Source organism: Myotis nattereri (genome assembly GCF_964212035.1).
Source record: "Myotis nattereri genome assembly, chromosome: 1".
Taxonomy (NCBI): Eukaryota; Metazoa; Chordata; class Mammalia; order Chiroptera; family Vespertilionidae; genus Myotis; species Myotis nattereri.
Genome location: NC_138075.1, coordinates 207,998,252 through 208,012,960, shown reverse-complemented (window position 1 = coordinate 208,012,960; position 14,709 = coordinate 207,998,252). Strand labels below are relative to the sequence as shown.

The following is a 14,709-nucleotide window of genomic DNA, read 5'->3' as shown; positions in this document are numbered from 1 at the left end:
GAGATGTCTGGGGGGCGAGTGCCTTTCACTAAACACCTTCTGAGAGAGAACCACAGTATTAAGACGGCCTCGCTCCTCCCCTCCCCTTAGGGCTTATCTTTATTTTACTTTTCCTCTTATCCTCGTACATCAAGAGGAAGTCTTACTTTTGAAAACGGCAGGATTCGGAGAGTACAGTTCCCACTTGGTGGGTGGAATTCCTGTTCCTTGACTAGAATTAATTGAGGGTAGATCAGAGCTGAAGTTCAGGGAGTCCCTGAGGCCTCTCCACACACGTTGGCCGTGCCTTTGGTCATGCCCTTGGCCGGGGAAAAACAGCAAAGCTTTGAGAACACGCCCAGCGGCCGACCTTGGCTGGCAGAGCCCGTCTTTATCTCTTGTTGGCCTTGGTTTCGTGTTGGTTCTCTAGGAATGTTCCTGGTTTAAAATACCTGGTCTTGTGAAGATGAAGTCACCCTCTGTCCTCTCCCCACATTCTCCCTCCGCCCCCCAGTAGGGGGCACAGAGCAGGGAGAGTCGGTCCCGTGGCTCAACTACTGCAGTTTCTTCCTGTGTCTGTCTGCACACAAAGCCCTGGACTCGGGGAATAAAAGTCTGACTTTGAGCAGCGAGGACATGCTCCGTCCATCCTGTTCTCGAACCTTCTGCTCAAGGGACGCTCAGCATTCCTTAAGAAGTCCACACCATTGTACTGACAGTAGTTCTAGTGGAAAGATTTCTATACTCCGAGCAGAAATCCTTCTCACTTCCTGTCTCACCTTCTTTCCTCCCAGTTATGAGCGCGTGCTCACGCCTCTTCCCTGTGACAGGTGTGCGCAGGCAATGACCTGTGTCCTGCCTTCCTTCCCAGGCCGAACCCCTGAGCTCCTCTCCCCAGTCTCCACCCAGGGACTCTCACTGCTGCAGCCTTTAAAGTCTCCTGAAAGCAAGAACGGAACTTCCTCTGAGGCCTGATTTACCAGGCAGGACTGTGAGGCCGTGCCCCATTGCTTAGCTTAAGGCTGGCATTTCTCCTCATGCCAGAGGCTTTGCATTCCTTTTCATTCTTTTGAGTATCCAGGTCACTTTGCTGGATGATCCTGGGCTTATCGTCAACAAAATCCTTAAATCTTTTTCACATGAACTTCTGGCAAGCTGGGTCTGTCCCATGGATGCTTACTGGCTGAGGGTGTTGTTGTTTGTGGGTGTTTTTTTTTTGTTTTTTTTGGGTTTTTTTTTTGCAATTAATAATACTTTACATATATCACCATGTTCATGATGTTTGGATTTTTGTGGTTTGTCTTCTTATTCTATTAGCTAATTTTTTAAATGGCAGTGACATGAAGAGTGACATTTATTAAATGTAGTTTAGTCAATGATATTGTAGGTACTGGTCATATCAGGGAGATCACTTTGTAAAGTATATGGTTGTCTAACCACTAGGCTGTACACCTGAAACTAATACAAAATAATATTGAATGTAAACTGTAACTGAAAAATAAAACAAAATAAAAAGGGCACCGTAGTTCATTCCCTTTAACGTGACAGAGTGCATAGCCAGGGAGAAGGTGGCTGGGGGGGATGATTGGGTGCTGGTATAAGATCCCGCTTTCTTTCTTACACACTAGAAGCGGAGGCACGTCAGGGAGCCAGAGAAATGCTAGCTGAGGGCTAGGCACGGGTGATGAATTCAGACTTGGACAACTTCATTCTGTGCAGTTTTATGCTGTTCCATTTTTGCCTCGTGTACTGCTTTCAATTCCTTCCTGCTCTAAAAGCAGGGAGAAGGTATTTGCCACTTAATCCTGCTTGTGAGGTGTCATGTGCTAGGATACAATTGCATGTTATAAACATTTATCAAAGTTATCTCACACGTATAACGTCTGAGGAGCAGCGAATAATGGTGTTGTTGTTACACTTGGTGTTACATAAAGTATGAAATATGTTAAGTGGGAAATAGATCTGACCAGTTCTAACTAATACCCTGCACTGGCCCAAGTCCTGACTTGCCTGTTGATCAAGAAAAGGAACAGCTACTTGGCAAGGGTAGTTTATTTCAAGAAAAGCACTGAAATGGTATGAGAGAAAAGGCCTGTTTCTGCTCCCGATCTGATTGAAGTTCAGGATTCTTGAACATGTGTGACAGGTTTTATTCACAAACGTAGGTAATGCTGTAAAAGCAGGTATGGTGTACTTAAAACCTGTAAGTGACTGATGTACAGTTCACCCTTGAACATGTGGGTTAGGGTCACTAACCCCCTGCATAGTTGAAAATCTGCATCTAGTTTTTTAATATGTTTTTATTGATTTCAGAGAGCAAGGGAGAGGGAGAGAAAGATAGAAACATCAATGATGAAAGAGAATCATTGATCAGCTGCCTCCTGCACACCCCTTACTGGGGATCGAGCCTGCAACCTGACTGGGAATTATACTGTGGCCTCCTGGCTCATAGGTTGATGCTCAACCACCGAGCCACACCGGCTGGGTTGCGTATAATTTTTGACTCCCCCAAAACTTAAGTTGCCCCTCAATCTCCATTGGGGATTGGTGCCTGGATCCCTTGCAGAAAACAAAATCTGGGGGATGCTCAGGTCCCCTATATAGGGACAGCCCTCTCCTACTGTGGACTTCCAATTCCTGATTAAAAGCAGTGCAAGTATTTAATGGAAATAAAAGTCTGTGTATAAGTGAACCTGCGCAGTTCAAACCCATGTTGTTCAAGGGTCAACTGTGTTGCTAAGGCCTACCAGAACTCATTCTGGCAGTCACGCATTAATAAGTTTACGTTTTTAACACTCACTGGGAAATGATCATGGACCTCACAGATGAGAGGGGTCTGGGACTGGGCTGCTCTGAACTGTGTTGGTGCCGGTTGCACAGGTCACCCACCCAGCCAATGGCAAAGTAGGGGCTGAGAGCCAGCCCACACTCGGCTCAGTGGAGTCCACCTCCTGGTTTTCTGTCTGCGAGGTGGAGGCAGACAGAGGTTTGGCTTTTAGTAATTTGAAAAATGGCACTGCGTGTGTGGGTGGTAGCCCTATGCCAGAAATGATTTTGTGTTTAAAAAAAATTAATGTTGTCAACATGGTTCTGTACTGTGTTCACAAATGTAGTAATTTGAATCACATTCGTTTTTCTGCATTTCCAGGGAAGCAACAAGAGTATTTGTCTGATTCACAAGGCTAATGGTTTATCTAAACTCAAGTTTGAACTGTTCATAAAGTAGACTAGTTCTTACTATTATCACAATTTTAACTTTTTAAAAGATTTTGTTATTGGTTTTTAGAGAGAGAGGGAAACAAGCAAGGGGAGAGAGAGAGAGAACCATCAATCCGCTGCCTTTGGCACGCCCCACACCAGGGATGGAGCCCGCAACCTGCAGGTGCATGGGACGCTGCTGAGCCAAGTGAACCACACTGCCCAGGGCCACAAGTTTGATTCTTTAAGCTGCACATTTTTGTCTTAAGCAAGTGCCAATGCAAAGGACGGTCTTTTGAATATCACTTTTAGACCGTCATCTAAAGTTTTTGGTTTCCATAGGTAATGTTTATTTTTCAGATTGTTTTTCATGATTTAAAGGCTTTTGTATGTTATGTAGTGAAGCATCCATTTCTAGACGGTGCCACATTCACCTACACCTCAGTACCCAGCACCCCAGTGGTCCAGAGGGGTCTGTGTTTGTGTAAAATGGAAAGAATGGTTTTTCCTCAGTGGCTTGGTGTGCGGATTCAGTGAGACAATCCGTGGAAAGCACGTGTCGGCACAGAGTTGGCTTTGATAAGTGGCGATTGGGGCCTGGGATGCCGTATTAACGTCACTAGATTCAAGTGCCAATGTCAGAAGCTTAGCTTCCCCCCCAACAGTGTGTATGTGAAATATTGGTGTCACACCTCCTCTACCTAATATTAGGTAAGGTTAGAAAATACAAAAAATAAAAAAATAAAAAAAAAATAAAAAAAGAAAATACAGCCATTTTGTTTGTTTCTTTCATTGTAATCTACAGAATTTACCTGCAGTGCTTTGGTGTATTTTCAAGTGAATATGTTTAAATTGAGATGCATTAGCATTACCTTACTCACTTTACACTTTAAGGTGGAGAAACACAAAATTGCGATTTATTTGCCTCTCCCACTGGAGTGCGTGTTCAGTAAACCCTGACGCAGGCCCGCGGGGCCCACAGAAATGAATCCAACAGTCTCCCGCCCCAGCCCAAGGGTGGTGTGGGAATCACACTCCCTGCTGGGACCTGGATGACCCAGAGGCATGGGGCCTGGGGAGCTGGGATGGAGCAGAGATGTTTGAACTGGATCTGGAAGAATCAGATGCTAGTGGAGAGTCAGTGGAAGAACATTCTAGAGTCAAGGCTCCCCTGCTCGCTTGCTGTTGTCAAATGTGAGCTGCAACCCAAATAACACTTTCTTGAAATGAGGATGCAAAAGTATTTATTTATTCTGTTTTTCCTGTTCTCCCACTGGCAGGGATCATAGAGAGTTGATTGAAAGTAATTTTCATCTGTATATTCGACTAAATTATCACATTCAAGGACTAGCTAGGAAAAAAAAAACACCCCACACATCAAAATTAAATTGATTATTTATAACATTTGAAAAGAGTTGTAATTATATAGTGATGAAGCATTTGTGTTATGTAGAAATTAATTCCATAACTCTAACTAATGGACTCCTGAGTTTTACCCAGTTGGAATTTTCTTTCTTATTGACTGCATCATGCCATTTTAATTTCTCTTTGGAGAGTTTGATGGCTGTGGCTCCTGGGGCAGCTTTCCCATTTCAGTTGGCTTTATGTTTGCCTTGGAATGGAGGGCTGGCGCCGTGGCCTTATTCATATATACAGTATGTACATACTGTGGTCCCAAGAGAGATGACGGCTGGCAGGGGTGATCTTATCCTCGAGTGAGTGATGCTGGTTCTCCCAGCTCCCTGGCTTCCTTTGGTCCTGGGGTCTGAGGATGGGAGTCAGGGGGAGGGTCCATAAATTGGATGGGGGAAAAAAATCGCATCTTCATTTTTACTAACTTCCTACTGAAATTTAACATCGTCTTCAATTATGAATGTAGTTTTCAAACCCAGGAGCATTAGCAGCTCCTGTGACGGTAACATCAATAAATTCAGTTATTTTTTTTATTGCATTATGGTTGTTAGACATTTCTTAAAAATGCTGCCAACGCTCACCATTACTTTGAATCACAGCAGTTATTTCACTTGCTTCTAGGTCTTGTTAAATATGGTGATAAACACATAGTACTGTGTCATAATCATTTGGATAATTTTCTTTTAGTATAATTAAGTTCTGTTGTATTCCCCCGTGTTCTAGTTTTTGCATTTAAAAACCTTATTCTGAGAAGGGTCCGTGGGGGTCCATCAGAGGGGTATGTGAACAGAAAGCGTGGGAGCCTCTGTGTTGGTCCTGGGGTGTGTTTGAGAGAGGGCATGCCAACATGTGCTTAGGGAGGACTGGAAGGAATGTGGGGCATATAATTAAAAGCTGAAATACTGTCTCTCAACCTAAGATCCCATACAGTCTTGCCTGTTGCCCCAAACTCACAGCAGCACACAATTTGACCCAACCTCAATAGCTCTTGTGATCATGGTGTGAAGTATGCTCACCACACGCAACAAAGGGTTAAACTACATTCTCTATAGCCTTTAGAGAACCCATTCCCACCCAAAACTGGTTAAAATAAAAATAGCTTAGGCACTTAGAGGGGTCCATCTTCAGCTGTCTCAAAAATCTTATAATCCAAAAGGACCTAGTCCCAGTGTTCCCGGTTTACTATTTTTACAGCACTCATTCCTTCTACAAATACTCGTCGCACGCATACTTCGCACGCGCGTTGCGTTGGGGATATTGCAGATTCATCCTGGTTCCCTTCCCAAATCTACTTGAGATGTGTCTTCCTCATCACCGAAAACCTTGAAATCGCTGAAGTCTTCTTTTCAGCCGCACCCATTCACACATCGAGCAGATTTATCTTGCTGTGTGCCAGGCACTGTCCTAGGCACTTTGGACTATGTTCGTGAGCAAAACAGACAGTGATTCTCCTCTCTTGGAGCTGGCACGCAAGCATGTGGTGTGCGCTTTGAAGTTTGCGGACTGTCCTGAACGTGCACAGAAGCTTCTTGCCGTGCGTGGACCTGCGTGGTGGGGTCACGTTCTGCTCCCGTGGCTCCTTGTGTTCTGCTGCCTCAGCTCCGGTGTAGTCACAGCGCTTCTACGCTTAGCTGGGTAGTGTTGCTGGAAAGTGGGGGGTGGGGTGAGGTGGGGGAGAGCTCTGTTGTCTACAGGGTATTTGGAAATGTGGTCAAATCTTTCAGTGGTTGGCCTTATCTGCTGCTGGCCGGTATAGATGACATTTTTGTCATTGATTAGCAGTTCTGTGCTGAAAGACATTTGGCATAATTACTAGTTCATTGCCTTTAGGTACTGTTACTTTATTTTTTTAGTGGTTTAGAGCCATTTATTTTGCATGTGGCTTTGTGGGTAAGGAATTTGGGAAGGCCTCCACCGGGCAGTGTGTCCGCCTGGCTTCACGGGGGGCAGCGAGGTCTAGGTGATTCACTTCCCAGGTGGCATCTTTGCTCACATGTCCCTGTCTCAGCGCTCCTGGGGCTCAGACCCCAGGGCTGCTCCCTGTGGCTTGGGCTTCGCAGTTACTGTTCCTTTCACAGAGGCTGGCCTTTTCTTACTCTGCAAACGTGAAGGTAACAGCTAGGCTTTATGGGGGGTTTATTTCAGCGTTGCAGCTGCAGAATTCCCCCAATAGGGTCCGTCAGCTCAGTGGAAAGATTCGTGGCGTCAGCTGGGGCAGGGCTGAGGGCTGACTTTCTCCTAATAGTTGCAACCAGGGGCAGCGAGAGTTCATCTCCATCTTTTTCAAGGTTATTCTGTTTCAGTTTCTGCTCCAGGATGTCCCTCTTAATGGACTATTTCTCTCCGGTCTAGTGAGCAACTATGGGTTCATGGTCATGATTTCTCCTTCTTACCTCCCGCCCCACAACACGCACACAAGCACCTTCCATATTCTAATGTCACTGGGGGTGCAGGCAGTTGATGCGAAGGTTGGGATGCTCATCACACATTTGCCAAAAGGGCTTATCAGTGAGCAGAGTTTGTGACAACTAGCGTACGGTTAAGTGGAATTAGATCCTGAATAGGTTAAAAAGGTTGTTTTTCTTTAAGGTATTCCCATTGTGTGCAGTGTTTGCAGTGAATGAAATGGCTGCTGTGTTTATCAGAAAGGAGTGAGGTGGTTCTATGTGGGTTGACGTGTTAATGCTGTGGCCCATCCATGGCGATAAGAGTAAGTTCCAGGGCACTGTGACCCCCTCCTCCAGTTTTTTTGTAAAGGAAATGACCTTTTAATGTACAAAAGAACCACATGTAAGAACTAGCAAACTGTTGACTGTGGATATTTCTGGGCTGGGACTATGGGTGACTTTATATGTTTCTATATTTTTTTCTTTCTTCTACATGGTCGTGTATTAAGCTTAGTGTTAGAAATAAGAGATGACTAACAGGGACATTCTGCTGCTGGGGTTTGAGTGGGAGCTGGAGCATAGAGAAGTGGTAAAGCAATCAGTACTTGGTCTCCTTGGTTCGTGAGGTTGGCCCTTGCATGCCAAGTGATGCCATGGCCGCCTCCTGACCTTGACTCCTGGAAGGGAGTCGGAGGCAGGGCTCAAGGCGTTCCTCTGTTCTGTCCCTTCTGCTCAGTAGCAACCTGCCCACAAAAGGTCTTGGTCATAGAACAATGGACCTTCCAGTTCAGCTCAGAGCAGTCAGCCCCTTTGGCCTAGAGCAGTGATGGCGAACCTTTTGAGCTTGGCGTGTCAGCATTTTGAAAAACCCTAACTTAACTCTGGTGCCGTGTCACATATAGAAATTTTTTGATATTTGCAACCATAGTAAAACAAAGATTGATATTTTTGATATTTATTTTATATATTTAAATGCCATTTAACAAAGAAAAATCAACCAAAAAAATGAGTTTGCGTGTCACCTCTGACACGCGTGTCATAGGTTCGCCATCACTGTTTTAGGGCATGAATGAGAACAGGTGAAAAAGACTCCGGTGTGTGCCGCCTCATAGAAGGTCCACATTCTCCTCCTCTAAAGTTTGTGCCTAAGATTACTGATGTGGGTGTGAACACACAACACATGGGTAACTCATTAGTTTGAAAATAAATTTTAATAAGTTTAATATGTTTGGTCCTGGTTGATTTTATGTAGAAGCAAAACAATATTGGTGTGCAATGTTCTAGCTGATCTTACTGTTTTGTTTATAAATACACATGGTATGTATGACCAGCTATTCTTTCACTGATGGTCTCTCCCTCGGTGACCAAATTTGAGACTGACGATGGCGTATATCCTGGAGAAGGAACCAAACGTGTTTTTATTCCCTGACTTGTAGGAAAGGGACTCCAGGGTCCCCTTTCATAGATTTTGTAACATACATAACTAATATTGGGCTATTATTAATTGCTATTTCATTGTATTTGTGTTTCTTAATCAGTGAGAGATTATTTTGAAGTAAATTTTGATCAAAATGATAGAGTAGCCTTTTTTATAAGGCATTCACTCTTAGGTATTTCATTAGCGGAGGCCTCTGAAATGCAGGGAATGTATTTGCAAATCAGATGTGCCCGTATCATCAGATATCTGGGTGGCGATGCCGTGTTTTTGTCTTTGATAGTTTGTTCACCTCTGCTGAGAGCATGGTCTGCAGCTGGTCTGCGTCTGTGCTGCCACAGCCTATAATCAATCCATCATTTTGGGGTGTGATGGTGTGGGGGATGGTGAGGAGGTGGCATTCCTTACCTCGGGGCATGACAGAGGACAGGTGATACATCCGGGGTTCTGCCCATTGGAACTGTGGGAGCTTCTGAAAACTGCAGGGACCGGGGCCCGCCACCAGGCCAGCTGCTTTGTCTACACTGGGGTGGGCTAGACATTCACTTTTAAAAATATTGGCAATTGTGAAGTATGAATCAATCAATACATTTGAGTTGTGAGTCAATACACTAATGCAGGGGTCCTCAAACTTTTTAAACAGGGGGCCAGTTCACTGTCCCTCAGACCGTTGGAGGGCCGGACTATAGTTTAAAAAAAGACGATGAACAAATTCCTATGCACACTGCACATATCTTATTTTGAAGTAAAAAAACAAAACGGGAACAAATACAATATTTGTATTTGCATGTGGCCCACGGGCCGTAGTTTGAGGACCCCTGCACTAATGAAAGGCTTGGACTTCGAGGACTATGTTCCCAGGTTGAACATTTCAATGGTTTATTCCATGATTTCTGTTAATATTTATGCAACCAATCAAAGTGTTTTGACTTTTCAGACTTGTTTTAGAAAACGTAAAATAATTTCGCAATCTTACAGTGATATCTTTTTTCACTCTTTCATTTCCTTTCTTACCTGTTCCCACTCTCTCTCATTTACTCTTGTAGCTATTAAATAACTTCTTTTGTTAGATTTTAGTCTCAATGTTTTAAATGTTTGAAGAAATGTGTTGGTTTGATCAAAAGGTTGTTTCAAACGATTATTTTGGAGTGTGATACTGGGTTTTGTGTTTGCATAGGCTCTTTCCATGTGGTCTGAAAGCTGCGTTTATCTAGTTTCCATTTCAGAACTAGCGAGGCAGAATACTACTGCTGTTTAACACATGCTGAGAGATACGGTGAATGAGTGTGTGTGGCCCTGTGTTAGCGGCTCGCAGTCAATAGCATTTCCTCTGTGCCTGACGCTTCCTCAGCCAGCTCATGAGCACATCTGATCTCTCTTTTGGGAAGATGTGACATAGTAGTCCGACCCTGTGGCTAACTGTTAGGGCCAAGCAGGAGTTGAGGCATTAGTAGTAGCCAGGGCTGGTAGACAAGACAGACCTCTCTACTCAGGACCCCGTCTCCAGCTCATTCTCTGCCTGGCTCGTGTTTGTGTTCCAGCATCTGTCGTTATATTGACAATCGCATATTTAGACGTGTCTCTCACCTCGCGCACGGCAAGCCTCATAAGGACGGGAGGAATCACGTCCTCTTCATCGTATGAGCTTTACATCTTTGTGATGAATCTTATCTCAACAAGCCGCACTGTTGGGTATAAATGCTCACACGTGTCCTGTCTAGATACTGTCAGAGAGGCGAGTCATTCTCGTTAAATAACGTGAGTCCCGAGCACTAGTAAGAAGAAACTTTCTTTAGCATTTTGTATGGAATTCAAGGCATGTAAGACAGAGTGAGGAAATACTTGGTTTAGTTTAGCCACCCTCCCCCCCCCCCCATTTACTTTGTTTATCACCGACAAATAAAAAATTATCGCCCATTACCAACATCAAAACACAAGGCCGTTCCTTCGAAGTGCTTGTTTTAACTCCTGGCAGGGAGAGAACTTGTCATCCAAGGGACAGAGTACATACAGTGTGGCCTGCCATATTTTTGCAGTTTTGGAATATGTAATGTTAAATAACAGGGAAAAATGCTAGCATTGTAAGGACAAAATATGGGCTTCTTTAGATTAATTTACTATTTGTTACCATTTATTTGTAATGGAATGCAATTACAGCTCACAGTGTGTTTATAATCCTTTCAAATCCCTATGTTCTTAAAAAGAAAGTTGACTCAAATGTTCAGATAAGGACTTTATTTACAGAAATGAACATTTCTGACTCTCTTAGAGTATCATTTTCTGGCTACTTAATAAAGAACAATATTCACTTGAGCCCGCTGCTGAAAGTTTGTACTATACTGTGCATTTGTTGGTATGTGGATTAGAAAGAAACTTGCTTGGGTTGTGAAGTAAGTGCAGATTTGCCTTACAATGGAGCTTTAGTATAAAACTCAAAGAAATCAGCAGAGAGCAGTTCAGTAAACTCTTATGTCTAAACTGGGCCGCTTTATTATTGATGATTCCTTTTTGTTGCACGTTGCAATGTAGAAGGAAATAAAACCAAATTTCAAACCCTTGTTGAATTTATTCCAGTGAAATGTTTTTCAGATGCTTGTCTTTGCTTTGGTTAATTTTGATTTACGTTATCTGCTTATCTGCAGTCAGAAATGACGTAGACATTATTGCTGTGACTAAACTAAAAAAAGATTTTTGTTAAAAGTACCCAGATCGTATCAGTGGGAATATATTCCACTGGCCTCAGCGTATTTGCCTACAAGGGTCTGTTTGTAAATATTGTAACTTTGAAGTGTATGTCCTTGTAGAGACTGAAGTTTGACCTTGAGGCATTTTTCAGGTAAGTTTGCTTCTTTTGGGGGGTTAGTGTCGGCACCCCACCCCCCACCCCCTTATTTGTACGTATCTCTATCAGCTGCCAGCTCCAGGAGACCTGGCTTGGCCCTTGCTGTAGTCTGTCGCCTCCTCTCCCTTCCTGGAAGTGGGAGTGCTGGCCTTCCTGGCACCTCTGACATCATCCTTGCCTGCCTGCCCTCCCCCTTCTCTGCCTGAAATGTGGGTCTATCCCAAGGTCCCATCTTTGCTCCCTTCCTTTACTTTCCCTTTTTCTCTTTCCAAGGTGTGAGCTACCTCCTGTGTATGAGCTGTTGGCTTCCGAGTCTAGGTCTCCTGCCTGAGGGGCCAGGCCCATTTGTGTATCTGCCCACCACAGGCCTTTACTTCAGGGCCCCTGGTCTCACTCAACATGGACAGAAGCAGAACTCATTGTGATGTCCCCCCAGGCCCACCTCTCCTCTCTTTTCCTGACTTGGGCCAGTGGCACAACCGTCTGCCAAGAAGGCTAAGCCCGAGCTCTGCAGGTTACGTGCAGTCTTCGGTACGCTCACCTCCTGCTCCCAGGTGATCGCCAAGCCCTTTGGGTTCAGTCTTCCGGGATCTCTTTTTCATCCTTTCTCTCCATCTTCAGTGCTTCGTTCTGAATTCTGCTCCCAGCAGACCCCATGTCAAGTACTCGGTACTCCCTTCCCTCCCATTCATTCATCTCACACCCTGAATCCCTGCCTCCTGGCATCGCATCATACCCGGAAACATGTTTGAAAATAAATGACGTGAACGACCCAGTTGTCACATGTAACAAGTAACAGTGCAGTTGAGTCGAGGACAGAGTTATAAAGAATGGAGAGTTTAGGATTTCCTCACACGTGGGCATTATGCGTTCATTTTTCAGAAAGCAGCGCCCAGGTCTGTTCTGGTGAAGGGAACGACACAATGGATAGAGGTTTACACAATTACACACATTTGGAGCCATTTTTTAAAAAATTTAAATAGTCTCCTAGTATACGCGAATGATTTATAGTAATCTTTAACATTAGATTTTTAACTGTTTATGATTCATTGTTCAAATGATGTTGGGCAGTATACCTTCAAATATCCTGAGATTGTTATATTTTTCTGGCCAGGATCCCAGGGATTTTTCTAACCCCAGTTATCTCCTTTACCCACATTACACATGACTCACCAGAGCAGGGAGAGGTGGGCCCTGGTCTTCCACTGCCACATGTCATTTTAGGAACCTGATGGCATTGTAGAAGAAATTGGGGTTGGAAAAGCTTCCACAGCTCAACCCAGCCAAGGCACAATGATCTCTTTACAGCCCCTCTGCCCCTGCGAAGTGCGGGAACAACCAAGTTCTCTGCTTTGTGTCTTACTGTGTCTGTGCCACTTATTACCGAGTCACCATAAACGCATGTGGCTTCACACATTTTATCTCCCTTTTGATACATAATGGAAGACACATTACTCACTCCAGATGCACCGGGTGACCCAGCATATACTACTAGTAGACATGTCAATTATATATATATATATTTTTTTAAAAAATATATTTTTATTGACTTCAGAGAGAAAGGGAGAGGGACAGAGAGACAGAAACATCAATGATGAGAGAGAATCATTGTTTGGCTGCCTCCTGAATGCCCTCCAGTGGGGGTCGAGCCCGCAACCTAGGCATGTACCCTTGACCGGAATCGAACCCAGGACCCTTCAGGCTGACATTCTATCCACTGAGCCAAATCAGCTAGGGCCAGAAATGTCAGTAATTTTAACAAACCTCAAAAGACTGAGTAAGCTTTGAATGTTCTGTTCAGAGAGAAGGGTTAGTAATTGGGAAGACTCATGTGACTCCTGATAAAATAATTCCACACACTTGCTCAGAAAAGTGACAAGGTTCCTGACTTGCATAAGTTGGTTATTTTTCTTCGAAAAACATCATTATTATTTACTTCACAGATACAACTTTTAACTGAAAAATCTTAATAAGCATTTTTTTTTTCAAAGAGAGAAACTGAGGCTGATGTTGCTGAGGTCTTGTGGTGACTTGTTGGCAAAGGTGTGAATGAAACCTCGACTCCCTACCTCTTTCTTCTCTTTGTCCTGCCTTTTTTATATTGATGAACAATTTTGAGGCCTCCATGCGATGTATAATTACTTAGTGTTAGAAGAGTGAGCTACAGCACAAGCAAATAGTGCAGACAGATGCTTGATGTCTGTTGACATTTCACCTTATTTAGTATCATTTAGGTTTTATACTTCATAATCAATTTTTAAAATATCCTTAAAGGTATTTTGACTTTTTGTTGTTGTTATTGTTGTTGTTAATCCTCACCCAAGGATATTTTCCCATTGATTTTAAGAAAGAGTGGAAGGGAAGGGGAGAGATAGACAGAGACACATCGATATGAGAGAGACACATCGATTGGTTGCCTCCTGCACGGACCCCCACCAGGGCTGGGGATCGAGCCTGCAAACGAGGTACATGTCCTTGACCGGAATTGAACCTGGGGCCCTTCACTCTGCGGGCTGACGCTCTAGCCACTGAGCCAAACTGGCTAGGGCTATTTTGACTCTTTATATGATAAAATACCTTGAAATGACATATCATAATCATTTATGGTAGAGAGATTGTCTTTAAGATGTGCTTGATATGAAATATAGAGGGAAAAAAAATCTTTTGAGCCTTAAGGGATTATGTCATGAACCCAGAATATAAGCATACTTTTAAAATCTATTAAAACCACCTCCATTTTCTGTATTATATTGATCTTTGACCTAAATTGAAAAGGTGTTGTTGTTGTTTTTCCTTCCCTATAATGTTTTTAAAAAGACATTGGGCCAATGGGTATTGGACTTTAAATCGAATTATCTAACAGAAAAAAAAGGGGAAAAAATTGCTTTGGGTGTTAGGTCATGACAATAAGTAGGCGCTTCCTTATGGGAGGTTGAATCATGCCCGTCTTGTTTAGTGTGTGGCTGATCGCACAGACCTACCCACCGCGGCCGCAGACTCCGCCTCCGTCTGCTGCTGCTCTGAACCCTGAGGGATCTCGTCCCAAGCTCCTGAGGAGAGGGTGTAGCAGTCGGGACCGCAGTAGCACACGAGAGCACTTGGTTCATTCTCTGATCGTGCCTTTACCTTGAACCTAAAGGCTTGGGCATCTCCGTGAGCGGGAGCCCCAGTGTGTTGCTGTGATAGTGATGCCGCCATGGTTGCTTCCTCCTTGATTAAAACCTCCACGCTCTGCACTTAATACTATTCAATTATTAGGGAGTACAGGACTCGGCAATAAATTGTCAGTTGTTGTTGAAGAAAATGATTTGAAGAAATGTTTTGTAAGATTATTTCAGTCTTGCCATCCTCACCCCAGCCATTTATTGTGGACAGCTTTCCCAGGTACATTGCCACGAGATCTAGAGTCTCTGCATAGTGTTTTGGTGAGCTGCATTGGAGACAAAACTCTCCGG

At 43.9% G+C, this 14,709-nt stretch overlaps 1 protein-coding gene across 2 annotated transcripts in view; it reads left to right on the top strand.

Moving 5' to 3' along the window:
* The window catches only part of TBC1D1 (TBC1 domain family member 1), a 203,138-nt gene that overhangs the window by 91,439 nt on the left and 96,990 nt on the right, over window positions 1–14,709 (top strand). The gene's annotated exons all lie outside the window — the stretch shown is intronic.